We start from the raw sequence: 7,824 nt of genomic DNA, 5'->3' as shown, positions 1-7,824 counted from the left end.
TGCTCAGGCCCATTTGACATCAACAACAGAGAGGTGAGGGCCCATGGACTCTCAGAAGATTGCAGTGCACACATGCTGCTCCCACCTGGTCCCCAGCAGCAGCCAGGCCTGGGCAGGGACCTGGAGCCAGAGAGGTGACAATAGGGACGAGGAGATGTGATGGGCAGTTCATTCATCAAGTCATTCATTTATCAAGAAAAGATATTTCCAGTAAGACTCATCTAACCAGGAATTTCCTGTTCAATGATGACAACAGATCATTAAGTTGGATTTCATTTCTGTTCACGTTTCTGTAAGTCCATGAGGTCCTGCTTCACGGATGGCCTACAGAAATGAGCCACAGGGGCTACTCTGGGGGTGCTTGTGCTTAAGGAGTTTACATGTTGGGGAAAGGGGCAGGTAGTCTTTGAATTCATGCTCCTGGATAGGGTACCTCTACTCATCCCTGCCCCTCTGTCAGTCATTGATAATTGGGAACCTGATTCTGAATATCTGTCAGTTCTAAAATAATAAATAATAATAATTCTCCTGCGGGGAAATAATTCATCCAAAGGGAATTAATTTATTCACAGGGGAAGTATAAATTATCTGGGGCAATTCACTCGGAGATTACTTTCGTCCGGGGATGAAAACGTGAGGCAGACTGGTGCACAGACAAGACCAGTGGAAAGTCACCTCGGGTGTAGACGACGGTTGTCCGGTCTGCCCACTATGGGGATCACCATCATGGGACCGTGGTGCCAGTGGGAGATACCGCACATGCATCTCACCAAGATGGGGATGTGCGGGGGCCACTCTCACCAAGACGTGTGCCCAGCGAGGAAGGTGCCAGCAGGCCAAGCCAATTGTTAAAGCTTCCCGTTTGCTTAGCTGCATAAGCAATGCATATTGATGGCACAGGAGAGGAGCCTGAGAGACGCAGGGGGTCAAAGAAGACATGGAACCACCCTCAGTCCCACCATCAGAACCCAATCACCGTTACCGGGTCACACCACATCTTTCCCTTATTTCTACGAGGTCTTAGATAAAAGCTCAGCTAGCGACCTGGAACCGTACAGAGGATTAGCACGGCCCTTGCTCAAGGATGACACGCACATTCCCAAGGCGCTCCCCAGTTCTCGGTCACGGAGGCAGAGCGCACAGCACAGGGACTACAGTCAGTTAAGAGTCTAAGAACGTTGTCTGGTGACGGGGCAATGACACCCACCTGTGCTAGTAATGCACAGAACTGCTGAATCTGTTGTACACTTCACAGTAACACACGTGTGCTAATTATGCTTCACGAGAAAGAGAGCACACACACGGTGCACGAATATATACAACCCTCGTTACACCTGAGTGGGACCATCCTGGAAATGACACCTCACCTCCTGCCCGCTGAGATCACTGTGTAGAGATACCACGGATCTGCAGGACCACCTGGTTTCTGCAGAATGTGCCATCGAACTCTGTCCCAAAATGCACTGGACGGTCTGGAGTTGGCCCCACAGGATTCCCCAGGGTTTTGATACCCTACACTGAGATGCAGTGAGGGACCTCAGGTCACACGCTCACCCTTCAGCATGACCCTGGCGGCGGCATGTGCGCTGTGCACGGTGACACCTATGACCTTGTCACCAGGCTGCCATTTCCATCCTGGGGCTGAGAGAGGCTCTGGAAAGCTCCCCCTACACCTTCCCTGCCACGGCGACCATCCTGACCTAGCGGTGGGGTTTAGGAGGGAGTCAGGACAGGGGGCCCAGGGAGGGTTCTCGGGCTGCAGGGATGAGGCCCCTCGGTCCCCCGGCTCCACCCCATACGCGTGTCAACTCTCCTCTCAGCAGGGGCAGCACGAGGATGGGGCCTTGGCAGCATGCCCTCCTTGGGCTCCAACAGGGGAGGCACAGCAGAAGTTGCTGCCCAAGCACCCAGACTCCAGTCGAGAGTCACGGCTGTATGCGTGGTGCTCGGGGATTGTTTTGCAAAGCTCCCACTACACCCTATGGCGCGTTACTTGGATCTGCCCTGAATTTCCTTAAAATCTGCTCAATTACGTTTTTCGCATCAGTCCTAACACTGGCTCCAGTTACGTTAAATAGAGAAATGTGCATCTGGGCTCACCCGAGTCTGTGGACTCAAGGTCCGGGCTGCCTGGCAGACTGTGGATCTTCTATCAACTGAGACACACTCTGTTTCCCTCCATCCCTCCCCAGATAGGCTTCCCTGTGCACAGCCCCCTAGATCTGCACCCAGAGTGGGATCTCGTCCCCAAGCACCTGTTCCTGGTTTGGGCCTACGAGGTCAATTCTGTCCAAGGACAAGAGACAGGAGGCGTTGTGTGTCCAACGCTCAGGGTTCTCCATTTGTGGACAGACTCACACAGGCCTCCTGCCAGATCCCAAGGGCCGCCCCCCATCTAACGATGAGCCAGCGTGGCTATGGCTCCTGCCTCAGGCTGAGGTCCCGGGTCACATCTGACGTCACCCAAGCCATCCATGCAACGTGGGGTGTGAGCGTGAAGGGACACGGGGCTGGGGTGCACGGTAGGCAGAGACTGCTCAGACAAAGGAGCCCCAGGAGGAGCTCTGGGAGGGTACGGAGGCGGGCTCTGCAAAGCCTGCTTGGAGGCAGCCACAGACCCCCTGTGCTCGCCTCCGCAAATCCCCTCTTCCCCCGCACCTCCACCACCTTGGGGGAGATGCCGTGACTACCCCTCCCTCACGCTCTGTCCTTTCTGCTTTCTCTGGCCAGGCCCCCGGTGCTCTGTTCTTTCTGGGTGAAAACCTATCCAACCTCCATGTCAGGTGATGCTGACATGGACCGACCACAGACCTGCGACCTTCCACAACGTAAAGCACACAAAGTGTGTTACTTCCGTGCAACTGTGCAGGATGGATGGTTAGCTTGACTGGATGATTCTCCTCCGCAGTCAGCCAGGGACCCTGAGTTCTGGCTGCCTGTCCGGCACCAGCTTGAGGCTGCTAAGGACATCAGCACCTCACTCAGAATGTGGGCAGGAGACTCCAGGGTCCAGTCCTGGACGGGGGCCCATCCCTTCTGCTCACGAACCACTGGACATAACAGGGTCACAGGAACATGTGAATGCTAGGGAGACTGGGAAATGTAGTCCCACTGGGTGTCTGAAGGCAGGGGGGAGTGGATTTCTCCGGATAGCTGGAGGGGTCAGCCACAGCGCCTTACAAAACTCTGCTGTCTGGGCTAGATGGTATAAACACACGCCCCTTGCTTCTCCCAGGAAATGCACCTACAAGCCTGGACTGAAGTGCGCCAAGCAGCTCTCTGAAAAGTCCGGGAGGTCCACAGTACAGGATGGAGGGGAAGAGAGCCAGAACTTCAAGTACAACCAGTTCAGGAGTAAGTTTCCTTTTTGCCTCTCTTGGTATCCAAGAGCCTCAACATACACAAGGAGTGAAAACGTGAACCACAAAGTACCATCACAATAGGCCCTAAAACACGCACAGGGTCTGTATTCTGAACACCGACCTCATCGATGGCACAAGTCAAAGAAGGTCTAAACAAATGGAGGGATATACCACCCTCATGGATTTAAGGATCAGGCGTAGTGATCTCTTCTTCCCAAACAGTCTAAGCGTGTAATACAATACAATACAATTCTCGCAGGATCCACGGGGAGGGAGTGACAAGCTGATTCCAAAACTCCTATGAAAAGGCAAATGAAGTAGAAGAGTCACAATGATTTTGAGGGAGAAAAAGAACTGGGGGAATGCCCTACCCAATTTTAGTAATTCATATAACGTCCCAGTAATCAACGGAGTATGTATTGACAAAAAGCAGAAACATGAGGGAACAAAAGATTCAATCCAGAAGGAGACCCGTAACACTATGGAAACTGACTTTTCACAAAGTTGAGGGTACGTCAGCAGAACGAGTCTAGTCATTAGAACTAATGGTGTTGGAAAGACTGGACAGTCACCTAAAAGATCAAACATCGACCAGAAACCCCGTACCTTATACAAAAATACCGCAAAAGTAGACCACAGATGAAATGTTCCACAATTGGATGGAATTTACTAAAAACCATTGAGTTGTAGGCTCCAATAAGTCAATGTGTGGTACGTAGTTGGTACGTCAGACAGCATGTAGAAGTACCACTGCGTACCTACGAGAATGGCCAACACTTCCGACCCACGATACAGGGTGCTGCCGTGCCGTGAGCTGCCCGGAGCTCTCATGCCCTGCTAGTGATCCTGAGAGACGGTACGATTCCAGAAAAGTACTGGTGGCCCGTCGAACAGGTACACACGTCCACGCGACCCAGCCAACTCGCCCCTAGATTCTCACCCAAGGAAAATGAAAGCAAACGCCTAAATAAAACCAGGTCCACAGATGTGCACGGCAGCTTCGTTCGGAACGAGCCACACCGGAAATGACTGAACATCCACCCACAGCTGCACAGATCTACAGGCTGCGGCGCGTCCATGTGCGGACTTGCACAGCCACGGGAAGGGTGAACCACTGACACACAACTACATGGATGAGGCCACAACCATTATTTTGAGGAAAAGAAGCCCAAGTGAGGACAGATCGCAGGCTTCTGTTTATTCAAAAAGAAATCCTAGGAAGTGGAAATGTGTAATAGCGACGGCACACAGAGCGCTCGTCGCCAGGCAGCGGGCAGGGGCAGAAAAGGGAACAAGGGAAGATGGAGGTGATGACGATGCTCATCCTGCTGGCTGCGGTGATGGTTTCACACCGAGTTATCAGCATGAGCTTTGTTTTCTGTCCGCGGTAACTCAACAGAGCTGCGAGAAATAGAGAACAGAGGCAACATGGAAGATTCAGGGCTTTTCCCAGAACAGCGAGTGCCAAAGTCCAGCCTGCGTGAACTGAAGAAGCCTGCGCTGGGCCCGGGCGTTCCGGCCGCTGAGCTCTCGGGAGACGCTGAGCGGGGAGGGCCCCGCCGCGGCACCCGGGCCTGCCTGAGCCGCGCCTTTCCCCCACGACTGGTGGGGGGCACTGATATCTTCCAGCGGCCAACAGCCCTTCCAGCCGGGAACAGGCTGCTGGGGGCTCGGCCTCTGCAGTGTGGACAGCTGGAGGGTCTGCCGGGCCTGAGCCTCTGCAGGTCGGATGAGCAAACCCATTGGTCGCACATCCGGTTCGTGCCCCTGTGGACTTTGCCGAGTGCCTACCCTCAGGAGAAAAGCCTCTGGAAGGGTGACTGGTTTCATCTCATGCGGGAGGCTTAGTCCACGTGTCTCATGCTGGAGAGCTGTCACTCAGGGCTTTCTCCCTGGCAGGGGGCAGCCGGTCCGGGCTTCCAGAGGAGGCCATCTCCGGCTCAGCCCTGACAGCTCATCATCCTGAAGGCAGGAGCTCTGAGCTGAGGGCAGGTGGCCCTCCAGGCCGTGGCCGCAGAGAAGTCATAGCTAGAGGGGCACAGCCTGATGCTCTCAGGGAGCTCAGCAGGGCGCACCCCGGTGAGGTGGGTGGGATGGACGTGGCTAAGCCAGGTGAGGCCCCTGGTGATCAAGGTGAGCACCTCCGTAGCCCGAAGGCCCGGGGTCAGCTCTGCACGTCTCCTGACCTCTTGGACCGGTGCGCGGCGGGCAGGCTCCTTTCACGGCTCATCAGAGAGTGTTTTCCTAGATGTGGTGACATCCTTCTGCAATGGTCCCAAACACATCGTGCCTCCGCCCAGTGTCAGGGGCAGCAGGGCACACTCCTGGCCGGCTGTGTCGGGGGAGGGGGACAGAATACTTGTGAATCCCTCCGAAGTCCTCTAGCCTCCTCCCTCATGCGCCATGTGTGGGCCTGGGGCCGCAGGCAGCACTCACAGCCCAGTCCTGCCTGTCCCCTCCGTGGCCTGGAGGCCCTGCCTCTCACCGCCCCTTTGAGGGGACGTGATGACTCCTGATCCCCTTAGGAGATTGTGCTGCTTCCTTCCTATGATGATCGGATAAGCACAAAGCATTTTTGCCAGCTCCTTACAACCTGCCACAGGCTCTGCTGCCTCAGGGGTCCCCGAATCAGTTCAGAGCTGGTGGTGAGGATTAGGAGTCTCTTCACCAGAAGCGGGGTGACTTCTCACACGTCTGACGTGTCACCAGCTTGATCAGATCATCCCACTGAGGACGGTTTTCTGGGTATGCCCTGCATCTGACCAGAAAGCTCGCTATACCCTGATCCCTCACGGAGGACATGCATCGCACATTACTGTTCAGGAGCCTGGGCTGGAGACTATTCTTTCCCACCAACTCCTGAGCACACAAGGTCTTTCCTATAACACAGTCACAAAACCTTCATAAGCATAATGATGTGTTTATTACAGGACTCGTAAATTAAGCGTCTGAAAAGCAGGGTAGCCCCTGCATGGCTGGTGTCCTGGGGAATGCAGCAGACACGAGGCTCCACCGACTGTCTCAGAGTTGCTGTCTCAGTGGGATGAGGGGCCCAGGTCCTTGCAGGACAGGCACGCCCATGTATTCCTGGGTGCCCAGACCGTGAGGGGGAACGTTGTTGCTCAGCTGTTGCCACAGAATGCTGGGTAACAAATCACCCTCAACCAGAGGCCTAAGCCAGCAGCCACGTGTCCTCACAGGTCGGGCGGCACACACAGATCTCACCTCACACCCAAGACAGCGGCGGGCTGCCTCTGGCCTGGCCTGGTCTGAACCTGCTCCGGAGTCTCCGTGCCACGAGTCTCCTGTCCCCTGGGACCGGCGAGCGAGCCCAGGTATGTCCTTCTCCTGACAAGAGCGGGCACGTGTGTGGGTCCAGGAAACATCAGTGGCTCTTCTGTCCGAAGCAGGGAGCCGGCCCCACCCCTTCAGACTCCGTGTCCTGGTCCAAGCACCACACATGTGCCAACTCAAAGTCCAGGCCCAGGTAGGACGCACAAGGGATGAAGATGAGGGGAGCACGAAACCTGCCATACACTCGACCCTGCACCTCCGACCTTTTCCCCAGATGGGCTGGTTCCTGTTACAAGGAACGGACAGGGCTGAAGGAGAGGAGGGCCATCACAGACGCAGATCACCCCAGCTATTCCGAGCCGCGCCGCCCACCCTGTGCTGGGAGTCGGGGTGTGCGAGCATGAGGTAAGATGCCTGCAGTTATCGTGTGTTTGAACCAACTATATCTTCATTCCACTTCTGAGGATGAATGACCCACAGGAGTCTTTGAGGGAAAGAAGGGGTTTTCTTTTTTGTTATTATTTACTACACGCAGAACAAGGGAGCAGTGTTTTCCCTACAGACAGAATCACACTGTCACACCTACAAAAGACGTTTAATGTCCTAATCCAGTGTGTTGTAATCCAGATTTCATTTTAATTTTCCCCGAATGTCGACAGAATTTTTCTGTGTTGGCGTCATACACAAGGCCCAGCCAGGCCCACCATTACTGTGAAAGCTGACGATTCAAGGGACAGGACTCCACCTGCACCTGTCCTCCCACACATGGCAGCAGAATGAAGCCACTGGGGGCGGAGGCGGGGGGGGGGGGGGGGGTTGGCGCGAATGGATGTCATTGTCTCACAGCCTCAATGGAACTGAATCCCTGAGCCAGGCCAGCTTTTCAACCACGGATGAGCCCACAGGTGGCCCTGAAAGGGCAATATTGCCTTCATGAAATCACAGACACCTCCGCTAGCCCCAGAGTGGACTCATCAGTTGTGTGAAGTTGTCCCACTTGGGAAATTTTGCTCATCAGATGAGGCTTCTCCCCAGGCCTGGCAACTTCTAGCACAGAAATCAGCAGCAAATCCACCAAAACTGGCAAGTATGAGGTGTGGCAGGTGTGGTTTATGGTTGTTAATTCTAAGCAAACAGACTCGGACCCGCAGAGCAGTTGAGCCACCCC

The 7,824-nt window shown here is 54.8% G+C and overlaps 1 non-coding gene across 1 annotated transcript; it reads left to right on the top strand.

Moving 5' to 3' along the window:
- The first annotated feature begins 1,014 nt into the window (after positions 1 to 1,014).
- Positions 1,015 to 1,119, top strand: LOC140619867 (U6 spliceosomal RNA). Its single transcript, XR_012019673.1, has one exon. It is a non-coding gene; the product is annotated as a U6 spliceosomal RNA (small nuclear RNA).
- Positions 1,120 to 7,824: the final 6,705 nt, after the last annotated feature.

The sequence above is a fragment of the Canis lupus genome, chromosome 27 (assembly GCF_048164855.1).
Source record: "Canis lupus baileyi chromosome 27, mCanLup2.hap1, whole genome shotgun sequence".
NCBI lineage: Eukaryota > Metazoa > Chordata > Mammalia > Carnivora > Canidae > Canis > Canis lupus.
This window is presented reverse-complemented; position numbering and strand designations above follow the sequence as displayed.